Consider the following 16,042-nt stretch of genomic DNA (forward strand, 5'->3'; position numbering starts at 1 on the left):
GTCGATTGTTGCATCGTGAGGCAGGACTTTAAACAGGTTAACACCTTCAGAGTCCTGGAAGACTGTCACCATTACTTTGCTGACCGAGAGCGTGGCTCTGCACATTTTCTTCGGAGGTGAGGTGGGCTGGTACCACTCTGTGGATTGCCGTTTCGTTTCTGGTTTGGAGCGATGAACCCATGTTTCGTCACCTGTGATGATGTTAAGCCAAAAGACCATCACATAACATGCAAGCAATTGCATCCTCTGTTGCTTTCTACGGTCTTCTGCTAAGCACCAAGGAACCCAGCAGGTACACACCTTTGAGTAGCTCAACTGGTAGACGAATGTGCCAGGACTGCCAACAGAGGCGACCAGTTGTGCAGTGAGGTGTCTGGCGGTGATCTGTCGATCGGCTCGAGCGAGAGTGTCCGCACGTTCCAGCACTGCAGGAGTCGCAGCTGACTGTGGCCGCCGGAATGCAGGTGACCGGACAGGTTTGCGCGATCCGACTGACGACTCGCAGTGCTTTCGTTTGACGCCAGGTCTCTCTAGACGTTCTGCAAGGACCTATGAAGATCTGGCTAAATAAACTCGATGACAGCTCTCTGCTCGGAACGCACCTCTCTTACAGACGTCATTTTGGAGACTACGTATAGCTTCCCCGTCTGTCAGCACTCGCAAAATTATAAGAGCTGAAGCGAGAATATTTCACGATGTCCCACATGAAATTCTTCAGTTTTTCAACTGAAACTAGCCGAAGTTTGTGCTACTTATTGAATGTCTCCCATATGTACCTACATGCAACAGCACTCTCAAAAGTAAAGCCTCCAAATTTTTTATGTGAAATCTCTTAAAGATTTTTATATGAAACAAACTTTACTAACATTCTCCATCTTTATTCTTCATGTCTACATATTTATTTCTCAACACAGTCACCCTGGCAACTGTAGAATGTTTGACTTTGCTGTCGGAGCTACAACCTCGTGTCTGCTTGCACCACTCCATCACTATCGAAGTGAAGTCCTCGAAGGTGTTTTTAAGTTTTCAAAATAGATGAAAATTGAATTGGGACAAGTCAGGACCGTACAGAAGATGACTGACGAACAGGGAACCCGAGGCGTCGTATTGTTCTAGATGTTGCATCACTTGTGTGTGTCTGGCATTGTCGTGCTGAAGGTGCTTTCAGTTTTCTAAAGGCTCTCGCACACAGTGGCGTAGTTACGTTACACACTGCCAGGAGGGTTACAGGAAAGAAGGATATACTGAAGGGAGAGTTCCCACCTGCACAATTCAGAAAAGCTGGTGGTGACGGGAAGGTTCCATACGGCACAGGCTGTGAAGCAGTCATCGAAATGAGGGATGTCGTGTCGGACAGCACGCTCAGCGACGGGGTCGTCCATTTCCTCCTCCGTCACATTCGTGAGGACAGACAACTTGCTGGTTGTCGTGCCCACATAGAATCCAGCACAGTGGTTGCACCTTAGCTTGTAGATTACGTGACAGGTTTCACAGGTAGCCCTGCCTCTTTGATGGGGTAGATGATGTTTGTGACTTGACTGGATTAGGTGGTGGTGGAAGGAGGTATGGGACAGGTCTTGCATCTAGGTCTATTACAGGGGTATGAGCCACAAAATAAAGGGATTGAGAGCAGGGTACATGTAGAGAGGGACAAGGATATTGTGTAGGTTTGGTGGACAGCGGAATACCACTGTGCTAGGTGTGAGAAGGAGAGTGGGCAGGACATTTCTCATTTCAGGGTGTGATGAGAGGTAGTTTAAACCCTGTTGCTCCAGTCCTGGGTGGTACTGAGTTACAAGGGGAGTGCTCCTATGTGGCTGGACAGAGAGACTTCAGGAGGTGGTTGGAGACCGGAAAGAAAAGGCACAGGAGATTTATTTTTGCATCAGGTTGGGAGGATTATAATGGTCTGTGAAGGTATCAGTGAGACCCTCGCTATATTTTGAGAGGGAATGCTAGTCAGTGCAGATGTGACAAGCACGCGTGGCTAGGTTGTACAGAAGGGACTTCTCGGTACGGAACAGGCGGCAGCTGTCGAAGTGGAAGTATTGCTGCTGGTTCGTAGGTTTGATGTGGACAGAGGTACTGATGTATCCATCTTTGAGGTGGAGGTCAACATCTAGGAAGATGCTTTGTTGGGTTGAGTAGGACAAGGTGCAGCAAATGGGGCAGAAGTTGTTGAGGTTCTGGAGGAATGTGGGTAAGGTGTCCTCACCTTCAATTCAGATCACAAAGATGTCATCAATGAATATATGAACTGTGCGAGTGGTTTAGGATCCTGGGTGTTTAGGAAGGATTCCTCTCGATAGCGCACGAGTAGGTTGGGACAGAGTGGTGCCACACAGGTGCCCGTGGCCGAACCCCGGGTTTGTTTGTAGGTAACGCCTCCAAAGGAGAAGAAATTGTGGGTGAGGATATAGTCGGTCACGGAGACTGCGAAGGAGGTTGTAGTGTAACGGGGGTGGCATCAATAGTGACAAGCAGGGCACCGTGTGGTAAAGGTACAGGAACCGTGGAGAGACAGTAGAGGAAAAATGGTTGGTATCTTTTGTACAGAAGGGTAGGTTCCGGGTAATAGGTCGCAGATGTCAGTCTGCAAGCGCAGAGATTCTCTCAGTGAGGGCGCGGTAACCGGCCACGATGGGGCTTCCTGGGTGGTTGGGCTTACGGACTTTAGGAAGCGTGTAGAAGGCAGGAGTGTGGGGAATGGTAGGGGTGAACAGAGAGGTGGACTCTGGGCAGAGATTCTGGGATGGGCCTAAGGATCTGAGTAGCGATTGGAGATCCTGCTGGATTACTGGAATGGGGTCAGTGTGGCAAGGTTTGTAGGTGGAAGTATCTGAAAGCTGGCGGTGTCCTTCTGCCAAGTAATCCTTGCAGTTCAAAACAACAGTGGCAGAGCCTTTGTCCGCAGGTAGTATTATAAGGGCAGGATCAGCTATTAGATGGTGCACTGTGGGTGTAAGGTTAGCTGGCATGTTGAGGGATTTGGGGAACGACGGTGATGCAAGGTTGGAGGATAAGAAATTCTGGAAAGTTAACAGGGCTCAATCTGGGGTAGGGTTGGTGGAGGAAAAAGTGTTTCCACTGTAGGGACTGGGAGAAGGAGAGAAGGCCTTTAATAAGTCCTGCATGATTAAATTTGGGAGTGGGGTAAAAGGTGAGGCCTTTGGAAAGGGCTGAAATTTCTGTGGGGCTAAGGTTTCCGGAGGAAAGGTTCATGATTGTGTTTCGAGTCTGTTTAGGTTCTGGACTTTTTTTTTTTGTTTTGGTTTTAGGGCGCAAAACTGCTATGGTCATTAGTGCCCGGTCCGAGATTTAGGAAACAGTAAAAAACCGAAAATGGAAACCAGCAGCAATGGGAACGAAAGTCATAAAATTCGAGGAACTAAAAGCAGAAGGAAGGCTTAAAAATCCACTACAGAAAGGGGTTGGGTGTCCCCAAAAAAAGCTTCAAATGACTGATGTCATTTCACTGGCACTAATAAACTCGAGAACGCGATAGGCTGAGCGCGTGTCATCTGCTAAAATCGATGATATATCAGGCGATAGCTGTAGACGGGAGCGTAACGGATCAAAATAGGGGCACTCAATTAAAAGGTGTCTTACCGTCCACAGCTGAGAGCAGTGGGGACAGAGTGGGGGAGGATCGCCGCTTAAAAGATGTCGATGGCTAAAAAGACAGTGCCCTATCCAGAGTCTAGTTAAAATTACCTCCTCCCCACAACGCGTTCGGGAGGAAGAGGTCCAAGCACAAGGAAGAGCTTTCACGTTCCGCAATTTATTATGGGGAAGTGTCGAGAAATGCGCGTGCCATAAATGAACAACACGACAACATAAAACACTCCGTAGATCGGCGAAGGGAATCGATCGAATAGCTGGCCGAAGAAGAGAGACTGCAGCCTTGGCTGCAATATCGGCCGTCTCATTTCCACAGATACCAACGTGTCCCGGGAGCCAGAGGAATGCCACCGAGACGCCCCCCAGGTGGAGCAAGCGCAGACAGTCCTGAATCCGGTGGACCAGAGGGTGCACAGGATAAAGAGCTTGGAGACTGAGGAGAGAGCTGAGGAATTTGAGCAGATAACGTATTGTATCCGCTGATGGCGGCGGATGTAGTGGACAGCCTGGAGAACAGCGTAAAGCTCCACAGTATAAACCGAAGTCTGGTCGGGAAGCCGAAAGTGATTTGGGGTGTCGCCAACAATATAGGCACTCCCTACACCTAACGATGTTTTTGAGCCGTCGGTGTAAATAAATGTGGCGTCCGTCATTTGTGCACATAGAGCAGCAAATGCCCGATGATAAACAAGTGAAGGGGTACCATCCTTGGGAAATCGACAAAGGTCACGGAGCAGGCAGATCCGGGGACGGAGCCAAGGCGGTGCTGTACCCCAAGTTGTCAAGAAGGTTTTAGGATAGCGGAAGGAAAGAGAATGGAGCAGTTGACGGAAGCGGACTCCCGGTGGTAGTAGGGAGGAGGGGCGGCCTGCATACCTTACATCAAAGGAGGCGTCGAAAAAAATGTCATGGGCTGGATTAGCAGGCATAGAAGACAGATGGCTAGCATAACGACTCAGAAGGACTGCTCGCCGATTGGGCAGCAGAGGTTCAGCAGTCTCAGCATAAAGGCTTTCCACAGGGCTGGTGTAAAAAGCTCCAGACACTAAACGTAAACCACGGTGGTGGATAGAGTCGAGATGCCGAAGAATAGACGGCCGAGCAGAGGAGTAGACTATGCTTCCATAGTCCAATTTCGAGCGCACTAAGGTGCGATAGAGGCGGAGAAGGACCACTCGGTCCGCTCCCCAGGAGGTACCATTCAGGACACGGAGGGTGTTGGGGGATCGCAGACAGCGAGCCGAAAGATAGGAAACGTGGGAGGACCAGCACAGTTTTCTGTCAAACGTAAGACCCAAGAATTTAGCGACGTCTGAAAACGGAAGGTTGACAGGTCCTAGATGTAAGGAGGATGGAAGAAACTCCTTTCGTCGCCAAAAATTAACACAAACGGTCTTACTGGGAGAAAAACGGAAGCCGGTTTCGATGCTCCAAGAGAGGAGGCGATCGAGACATCCTTGAAGACGTCGTTCAAGAAGGCTGGTCCGTTGAGAGCTGTAGTAGATCGCAAAATCGTCCACAAAGAGGGAGCCCGAGACATCAGGAAGGAGACAATCCATAATTGGACTTATGGCGATGGCAAACAGTACAACACTCAGCACGGAGCCCTGGGGTACTGAAATATGGCTTCCCGGCTATTACACAAGTTGAAAATAAGGTCACTATTTTTTTATAAACTTAAATTTGCCATATTTCGTGACAGTACCTTTTCCATTAGACGTCTGCAAGCAAATATAAGTCTTGGCTTCAGTTGTCTATGTATGATTCCACAATGCATCGTTGTCGGCTGCAGAAAATGACGTGGTTCAGCGTGTTTCTCTCATTTTGGTGTTTCAAATACAGTTTCTTCAAATGTAGTTTCTTCTTTTTAGTTAATACAAAAATAATACTAACATAATTCAAAATTATTTATGACGGCGACCTTCACATTGTTCTTCCGTCAACACACACCAAGAGTTAGCTTCCGACTCGGACTGACTATGGTCAAAGACTACTCCAACGTCAAAGATATTTTACACAATCAGTTTCTTTGCTATTCTTCGATACATTTTCTAATAGTAATCAATATGCTTTTACTCTCAAAAACAGAAGTAAATTAACATATAATAAGACAAATTATAATAAATTCTGACAAAAATATAAGAAAACATTTTCAATTCAGTATCGACAAATACGGTAAAAAAATAACATCTCCCAGATCCATTACAGCACCCAGTTTTCTTGAGAGAAAGTACGGGAGAGAGTAGTGTTCACTCGCACCCTAAATGTGCGCTCCGCCATAAATTCGCGAAAAAAAAGGGGCAGCCGGCTTCGAAAGCCCCAAGAGAACAGTGTGCGGAGGATGCCTGTCCTCCAACAGGTATCGTATGCTCTCTCCAGATCAAAAAATATTGCTACCGTTTGGCGTTTCCGGAGAAAATTGTTCATGATATAAGTGGAGAGAGCAACAAGATGGTCAACTGCAGAACGATGCTTTCGGAATCCGCATTGGGCAGGTGTTAAAAGACTGCGGGATTCCAGCCACCAAGCTAAACGGTAATTCACCATACGCTCTAAAACCTTACAGACACTACTCGTGAGAGAAATGGGGCGATAGCTAGAGGGGAGATGTTTGTCCTTTCCAGGTTTCGGAACGGGAACGACGATAACTTCCCGCCATTGTCTGGGAAAAGTACTGTCGGTCCAAATTCGATTATAAAGGCGAAGGAGGAAACGCAGACTATGGGTGGATAAATGCAGCAACATTTGGACATGGATACCATCCGGTCCTGGGGCGGAGGAGCGAGAAGAAGAGAGGGCATGTTGGAGTTCCCGCATGGAGAAAACAGTATTGTAGCTTTCGTGATTTTGAGAGGAGAAAGCAAGATGTCGCACTTCCGCTGCACGTTTCTTCGGGAGAAACGCTGGCGGGTAATTTGAAGAGCTCGAAATCTCAGCAAAGTGCTGATCCAATGAGTTAGAAATTGCGACGGGGTCCACTAATGTATCATGCGTGACAGTGAGCCCAGAGACCGGGGAGAAACTAGGCGCGCCTGAGAACCGTCGAAGCCGACTCCGAACTTCCGAGGAGGGAGTGAATGTGTTCAATGAGCTAATAAAGAATTACCAGCTTGCCTTCTTGCTATCGCGGATGACGCGACGGCATCGCGCACGGAACTGCTTATAGCGGATACAGTTGGCCAAAGTAGGATGGTGGCGGAAAATGCGAAGAGCACGTCGCCGCTCACGTATTGCGTCACGGCATGCCTCGTTCCACCAATGAACTGGGGTGTGCCGGGGCAATTCGGAGGTGCGTGGTATTGAATGTTCCGCAGCTGTAAGAATAACGTCAGTAATATGTGTGACCTCATCGTCGACACTGGGAAAGTGACGGTCATCGAATGTCGCTAGAGACGAAAAAAGTGTCCAATCGGCTTGGGCAAACTTCCAGCGTCGCGGCCGCATATGTGGCAGTTGAGGCTGCAGTCTAAGGAAACATGGGAAGTGGTCACTCGAGTGTGTATCATCAAGGTCGAACCATTCGGAGCGCCGAGCTAGCGGAACAGTACCGACCGCAAGGTCCAAATGAGAGAAATTTGTCGTGGAGGCAGACAAAAATGTAGGGACCCCAGTGTTGAGGCAAACTAGATCCGCTTGGTGGAAGACGTCTAGCAATAGTGAGCCACGTGGACAAGGATGTGGAGATCCCCAAAGCGGGTGGTGGGCATTGAAGTCCCCAACCAGCAAATAGGAGGGTGGAAGCTGACCAAGAAGATGAAGGAGATCAGCTCGTGCCATTGGTGTGGACGATGGAATGTATACAGTACAAAGAGAGAACGTGTATCCAGAAAGGGAATGACGGACGGCGACAGCTTGGAAGGAAGTGTTTAAGTGGATTGGGTGATAGTGGAGAGTACCATGGAGAAGAATCATGAGTCCTCCATGGGCTGGAGTGCCTTCAACAGAGGGGAGATCATATCGGACGGACTGAAAATGAGGGAGAACAAAGCGGTCTTGGGGACGCAGCTTTGTTTCCTGAAGACAGAAGATGACCGGCGAGTAGGATCTTAAGAGGATCGACAATTCATCCCGATCGGCTCGAATGCCGCGGATATTCCAGTGGATAATGGACATAGGGTGAACAGAAAATGGAGGATTGTGACCAAAGTTGCTGTCAACTCAACGACTGCTCAGAGCTTGCGACCGACAGCATGGAGTGGCATTCAGCCGAAGGCAGAAGATCCTGATCCATAGGTTGTTCAGGAGCAGCTCCTGCCACCAGCGATCGGCCGGGTGATCGGCCGCCAGCAGTGCGCCTCGGCGACATAGAAGACGGCCGAGGGCGATTTCCGCTAGGTGGTGCTGTAGATGGGACACGCCTTGGCGGAGAAGGAGATGAACTGGGTTTCTTTGTAGCCTTCTTGAAAGTAAGATGTTTAGATGAAGGAGGAACCGACGGTTGGGAAGTTGCGGTACGTAAAAACTCTTCACGAGTATGCTCTTTTTTCGAAGTCTTGGTGTCTGACTTTTGGGCTCGAGATTTAGCAGAACCCGACGAAGGGTGAGCCAGAGAGTGGGCAGGCGAAAGTGGTGAGGTTGAACGGGCGATCTTTGCGCTGGCAGATCTGACGACCGTGGCACTAAAGGTGAGGTCGAAAGTCTGCGTGGCCGCCTCCTTTGTTGGCTGAGGAGAAGCAAGGACAGTGCTGTATTTTCCTGTCTGAGGCACGGTAATCTGTCGACTGGCGAATAATTTTCGAGCAGCAAAGGTCGCACCTTTTCCTTCACTCTGATTTCCTGGATGAGCTTTTCGTCCTTCAAAACAGGGCAATCTCGAGAGGAAGCAGCGTGGTCACCCATACAGTTGATGCAGCGAGGGGACAGAGATGGACAAGCACCCTCATGGGCATCCTTGCCACACGTAACACATTTGGCCGGATTGGAACAGGACTGGCCAGTGTGATTGAACTGCTGACACCGGTAGCAACGCGTAGGGTTCGGGACGTAAGGGCAAACGGAAATTATCTCATAGCCTGCTTTGATTTTCGATGGGAGTTGAACTTTGTCAAATGTCAAGAAGACAGTGCGGGTTGGAATGATGTTCGTGTCAACCCTTTTCATAACCCTATGAACAGCTGTTATGTATGCCCTGGTCAGACAGGTACTGCTGAATTTCTTCGTCAGACAATCCATCGAGGGAGCGTGTATAAACGACTCCACGCGAGGAATTTAAAGTACGGTGCGGTTCCACCCGGTCAGGGAAGGTGTGGAGCAGTGAAGTACGCAGCAATTTTTGTGCCTGGACGGCACTGACTGCTTCTAACAACAAGGTGCCATTCCGTAATCAGGAACAAGACTTTACAGGACCTGCAATTGCGTCGACACCTTTCTGAATAATGAAAGGGTTGACCGTGGAGAAGTCGTGACCTTCGTCAGACCAAGAAACAACAAGGAACTGCGGCAACGATGGAAGAACTGACTGTGGCTGAGACTCAGTGAACTTACGTTTGTGAGCAGACATAGTGGATGGTGAGGAAACCATTGCGGAAGAATCCCCCACGATTACCGGCGTCTCCGATGGCGCGCTCCTCCCTTGTGGGGGTCCTCTCTGAGGGCACTCCCGCCTTAGGTGATTGTTCACACCTCAGGTCACACCTCCCGACAAACGGACGGAGGGACCAATCGGCACTTTCGGAAGGTATCAGCTCGGGTAATCACCCCTCCCTGGGCCTGGCCATTACCTGGGGGTACGTACGTGTCCTACCTGTCTACCCAGGGCGGGGAATTACGCGTTACTCCGTCACCGGCTACGCACAAAAAGGCGTGGGTCGGCCTTCAGACACGCACAGGGAGGAAGAAAGAGAAAGGGAAAGGAAAGAAGAGAGGTCTCAAACGCTGCAACGGAGAAAAGGGTAAAGAGAAGAGGTAAGGAAAAGGGAAGGACAAAGGAAGGATGAAGACATACAAGCAAGGAAGGCGAAGAATGCGGTACATTTACGAGCGTCCATCTCCGGACGTAGGCACAAACCATACTCCCAGAGGGGAAGAAAGGGAAGGAAAGAGCCAGAGGTGAGGGGTGGGGGGGGGGGGGGGAGCGAAGGTGGAGGATGGAGAAGGATGCGGAAAGGGAAGGTACGCAGCCCGGAAAGGAAGGAAGGCCACATTAGCTCGGGGTCCCGTGCTCGCTACACACATATCCACAAAGGAGTTGTGGACCCCCTGGGGGGAGGTTCTGGATTCTGTGTGGTGGTGGTGGGAGGGGATTTTGGAAGGTGGGGTAAATGTAGTAGTTCTGTGAGACAAGGTTTGTCAGCTTTACAATTTGCAGGAAAGTTCTTGCATAATGTAAATATTTCTGTATTAGAGAAGACCACTCACCAAAAAGCAGAAGGTCAAGTTGTCAGTAGGCACATACAAAACAAAGAAGAACTATCCTTTGATTTGCTAGCCTAAAACACGCGCGCGCCACGATGCCTTAAAGGAGATTTCGTCGCTGTTCTAAACAGACAGTTTATAAAACCATTGAGAACATCGAGTTCGCCACAACTGCTGGAGACGAGAAGAACTGCATTCCAGTTAAGAGTGTTGCTGCTACTGCACTTGTCGACGGACCTTGTGTTTTCTGTGGTTGTAGACTTAATTTTAGTACTGATATTAATGATACTTTCGATCGTGGTAATGGTTGGTTCACTGCAGCCATTGTACGTGGAGGTACAGGAGTACGTAGTGTTCCTGGACTCGAAAGTTTTGTCGATAGAGACAGTATTGCCTATCGTACCTACCATATGGCAGAACTTGCTAATAACGACTTTGGTAAATCTGCTTATATGTCGCCTTCTGCATTGTCTTTGTATACTCGTAATAAGAGAAAAATATCTGTAAATGAGTCTGTATTCATTTGGGTTAAGGGTAAAGAAGTATGTGAGTATGTCAAGTTTGTTGGTGACTGTACTTTCTATTTTCATAAATAAATTCATCTGTATGGAAACTGATCTGTAGCGTCAGCCATTAACCGGACACGGGTACATCACGAACCGGGGGGCTCAAGGACGCAACAGTTTTGTACTATTAATACACTTATCGCTTGACCTTGTTGACCTCTCACACACACAGACACACACTGATTAATAGTGCTAATGCCATTTTTTCACTGGTGGACTAGCTGTCGGGTGGGGTGGGTCGAGGTGGTTGGCTGGCTAGCGAGTCAGAGGGAGGCTGCCAGTCTACTGGCTAGGAATGAGGGAGGGAGTGGTGGTAGGTATAATTATAGGGCTGGTAGGATGTGGCACACTCTGAAGGCAATGTTGGGATCTGAATTGGGAGGGGGTGACAGAACAGCGGAAGAGGCAACTGTCACGTGGAGGGTTTGGGGACAATGGATCGACTGAAACTGAGGGGGATAATTACCCTATCAGAGGCCAGACCACCTGTGAAAGCAGCCACGTCATATACCATCTCTGGTCCAAAGCCTCGTATGTTGGTATGACTGTCCATCAGAATGAGTGGTCACTGGCAAACAGTAGTCAGGAACAAAGTGGACCAACACGCAGCTGAGCACAACACGTTCAATTTCATCATCTGCTTCACAACCTGAGCCCTTTGGATCCTTCCCTCCGTACCAGCTCCTCTGAGCTACTATCCTTACGACACAACCTCTGCCTCCGTAATCGTCCCGGACTCGGTCTCGGGCAACACGGTGTCCCCGGACCCTCCGTCCGACAGTTTCCTCCTCTTCCTGCCAGCCCCTCCCAATTCACCCCCACACCACCTTCAGCGTGTGTCACTCTTATTATATAGAATTTTAGGCTACAGTTAACAAAGCAGTTTTTGTCTGAAGCTATCTATTTTCAAAAGATTAAGTGGTCACAATCAATATCGAATTCACGAAAACGGCACCGAGTTCCGCAGAATTTTATCACGAGGTGAAGACTACGTTAAAGACAGAGTGAGATATTCCACAGTCTGACTGGGATTCTATCCCGTAACCTTTTGGTTTCTAGGCACGTGCTTTTACCAGGCCACACAAAGCATGGGATACAAATACAAGCCTAGAAGTGTAACAGCAGGAGTACTGGTTATTTCTGAAGTTGCCATATTTCTCTTAATATACAAATACATACGTAAAGTAATCTCAAAGAAACTCCCACTAATAACTGTGACAGCAGAACAACACTGGTCACAGTTTGTTGTTGGTCTACTTCACAGAAATAGCCTCCGGTAACTGCAGCTGCCTGTCAATGAATAATTTGCGTCATTCCATACTCCTAAATGCTCTCATTCGTGGTTAGCTTCGAGGAACCTTACGTGGGAATGAATGAGTGAATGGATGAATCAATGAGTGAATAAAAGAATGAATGAATTAATAAACAAATGATTATGATACTGCAAAAGACTATTACTTGAGGCAGTCATATTTTTTATGATTAGTTCTCACTTTTGAGAAGTGCCATTTATCTAAATGCTGATTTCTTTCCACAAATTTTTCTCCCTGGAACTTTCAGAAGCATACAAATGTCAATGCAAAAGATGCTTCTGCCATCATTGGTTGTTGATCTTTCACACTAGGACTTTTATATTTTCTGAGAGGAATAAAACGCACAAGTTAGAAGAGAGTAATTTTTTTATTAAACCGCTACATAACACTGAAAAGGTACAAGCCAGTATAAAAAAGACCACAAGACAAAGTCTAAATGTGATTCACACATTACATCAACACGTATGCTCGAGGTGCTGCCACACTTTAAGTACAGAAGCGGTACAAAATAACGTATTCCGACAAACAAACAAGTATTCGTACAAAATAAACTTGCAGGATTCAATACAATTACTTATTTGAACAGCAAATAATAACTTAAATATGTTTAAAATAACAAAAGGAATAAAAATAAGCTAGAGTGAAGAAATAAGGCTATATTTTACAAACAGAATACCAGTTCCTTGAAGATTGAGACTGTTGTGAAAACTGGTAAGTACAGAGCCCTCAGAAGTCCCTTACAATGTCATAATTTCAAATTCCCCCCCTCGAAAGTATCTGACGACAGTACAAATATTAAGACTCGTAATGATGTTGCCCGGCTGTGTAAGTGCATATTCAGTAAATGGGACAGCTGAAACAGAGGAAAGGGTAAACAATATTCTTAAGAAGTGGCACTGTCTGGTTTTTTGCATATGGTCTCATTCTCAATTTTAAAAAGACACAATACGCTCACTTGTGCACTTCTAGAGGTACTAGACCAGTGGTAAGACTAACACATGTTCAAGAAAGCAAGCACAGGGAAATCCATGTAGGAATATCAACAATGTAGGACACATTCAGCTGCACTTAATGTGTCTCTTTTATGATAAGTAACAATCTAGCTTTTCCTGCATGTTGAAAAAAACAGTAAGTAAGATGGAAACTTCAAAATTTTTAGGTTTCCACATTGGTGAACATTGAAACTAGAGGAAGCAGACTTTGGAATTCCTAAAATTACTCAGTTCAGCCACATTTGCACTCTGAATCATTGCAATTCTTGTGGAGAGACAAATCGGTAACAGGACATATTTTCACTCAATAATGTCATACAGAATAATGTTCTGGGGTAACTCGTACTTAAGAAAGGACGTCTTCAGTGCTCGAAGACATGCTGCGAGAGTAACATGGTGCCCACCCGTGATCAGCTTGTAAACAACTGTTACATTTTTGATCACTGACAAATAGGAAACTAAAATTTGAAAATAAATTGAAAATGTTTCTCATTGATAACCCACCCTGTCCACAGAAGAATTTCTATTATTGTAATGTGTAAAAGGTGGTGGCCAGGAATTACTAACTCACATCTGTGTGTCTATCTTTTTTTTCTTTTCTTTTTAAAAAAGCATGTTGCAACATTTACCAATTAGTTTGTGATGTGAATGTAAAATGACTCATTCCACATAATTACAATTTATTGTCAAAATGATCCATGGAACATGAAACTGACTATCAGAAAAAAGTGTAATAATTAGAAAGTTCCTGCCAGGGGTTACAAAAGTTAGAGCAGTGAGGCACTGTCCATAGGCATGCTATGAGATAGTAAATGCTGGAGGGTGCTTAGCATTCAGAGTACCTTCAGGCTGTTAGGCAAATTGTTGTCTTATCAGACACACAGCACTGCAACAACATTTTTGATTGTTAACGCACTTTCTTACCTAATGTCAGAATTACTCTTAAAAGTGTCACTCTTGTAATGCTGATTCAAGAATTTTTGGCCGAAATTATCTGTGGTCTCAAGGTAAGTAACTGACGTACATGGGAGTACACGGACAGTTGATGACTCAAGGCATTTCTCTGTCTGTATGCCTGAAATCAATTTCCAGATGATTGTTTATCCGGTAGAGCTCGAGAAGCAATGACGTTTCCATTCTGTGCATCAAGTTTCAGTGTGTGTTGTCTTTTAGTAAGTACCACCTACAGCTAACAGCTGCCCACAGTTGCCACAACAGAAGCTTTTGTGTGCATTTATGTCTGTCTTCTGTGCTAACTCAGTAAAATTTAAGCAGATTTCTTGTAGAGTTTTACATTAATGTCAGCAACTTAAGGGGATGACTCACAGTAAGAAACTGGAATATCTGTGCTAGACATCAGGAGCCAGTTATTTCATAAAGTTTACAGATTAAGTAAGACTGTGTACTACAAATGTATTGGGACTGGCCGCCGTAGCAAATATTTCTGTCCCAACTTGTCACTGCTCCGAGAGAAAGAGAGGGATGCGAAAAGTTGACCCGTGTGGTCAGTAGTTTGAGGCCCGCGGAAGGGAGGAATACAGGTTTGTCATTTTGTCTTGCATACAGTTGAGACGTAACTGATGCAGAAGTTCTGCTTCGGTACTACAGCCGTTTATTTGTAGGCGAGAAGGCCAGATTTTAAGAACTACTACACGGTGTACACGAAGTCCGGGAACACTTTCAGTTATTTGTTGCACAAGAACCAAACACTGTACAGCTATTGTGCATATTTCATTTTGAAGAGAAAACCTGAAAGCTTTTTTTCCACATATACCGCCACTGCGTACTTTGGTAATTTGCCGACAGTCAGCGCTAGTCGCAAACGTGGCGAGTTCAGGTGCGGAACGAGCCAAAGGGGACAGCTGTTTCACGAAATGGTCTCCCCGACCACCAGATCTCACTCGGTGCAACTTTTTTCTGTGGGGATACGTTTAAGATCTGGTGTGTGTATCGCCTCGACCATGTGATGTAGCAGAGCTCCGGGAGAGAATAGGGGAAGCGACTGCCACAGTCACCGATGCCATGCTGGGACGGGTATGGCAAGAATTATATTACTGTACTGTCATCTGCCAAGTCACTTGTGGTTCACATATTTTATGTTTGTAAAAAAAAAAAAAAAAACTTTCACAGTTTCTCTTCAAAAAGCAATATGTATGACATCTGTACAATGTTCTTGTGCAGTAAATAATTGAAAGTGTTCCCAGACTTTATGTACACCCTGTATTCCCAAACGATAAATACAAAGTACTGTAGCAGCATTACTGCTATCAGTGCAACAATATGCTTGAAGACAAGACACAACACCTGTGGTTTCAGCATGGCAATGCTGCGGCTCAGAAGCCGGTGCCACAACTTTCTGGAGAGTTTCACTTTCACAGACAAGTAATTTCAAAGACGTTTAAAGGAGGTGCGGCACCATTCACCTCTCGATTTCTCCTCATTTGATTGTTTCCTACGGTACTTACGAAACTAATTGTCCCCTTATTGCAGAAAGAAATTCTAACAGAGTGTCATATCAGCTCCTCACTAAAAATTCCAACACACGTTTAAGAACATGCAGTATTTTATTCGATTATGTGAGCAGCATAATGAACGCCACTTTCAACGACTTTTGTAATTTACCAGCAGGTCTAACACACCAGCCCTTTTCAATTTTATTCGTAGTTACCGGCTCAGACGGTCACTAACCGGCCACCACATTTCCTAAAGCAGTACGACACAATTCTCCAAAAAAACATTCCGTCAGACACAGCTGATCAAATTGGTGGCTGTCTTAATTTTCTGTCAATTACTCGTTAATGACAGACAGCAGTGACATCGTGTTGCTTCCAGATTCACTGCTGCGAACCCTTTCCACTGTCATTTGCTTCGGAATCAGAAGAACTGCATTGTTGATATATGTGGTGACTACTGAATCTGACGCACTGGACCCATTCCAGTTTCATTTCGACAGCACATTTAATTAGATTTCACCCTCATTTGTAAGAAGTACAGAGCTACTTTAAAAGCAGAATGCATTTATTTTCTTTTTTGGACCGCTGATTGATTGTTAGGTTGTCCGAATATCGGGTACAAAACTGATACACTGGATACGATTGTGGAATTTTATAGCAATTTTAGTATTTTAGGTGGGCTATACTCGACTGTGGCAGGTTGGACCAAGACACACAATCTACTCCACAGAAGACGTGTTGAA

This window comes from Schistocerca serialis, chromosome 11 (genome assembly GCF_023864345.2).
Source record: "Schistocerca serialis cubense isolate TAMUIC-IGC-003099 chromosome 11, iqSchSeri2.2, whole genome shotgun sequence".
In the NCBI taxonomy this organism is placed as follows: domain Eukaryota; kingdom Metazoa; phylum Arthropoda; class Insecta; order Orthoptera; family Acrididae; genus Schistocerca; species Schistocerca serialis.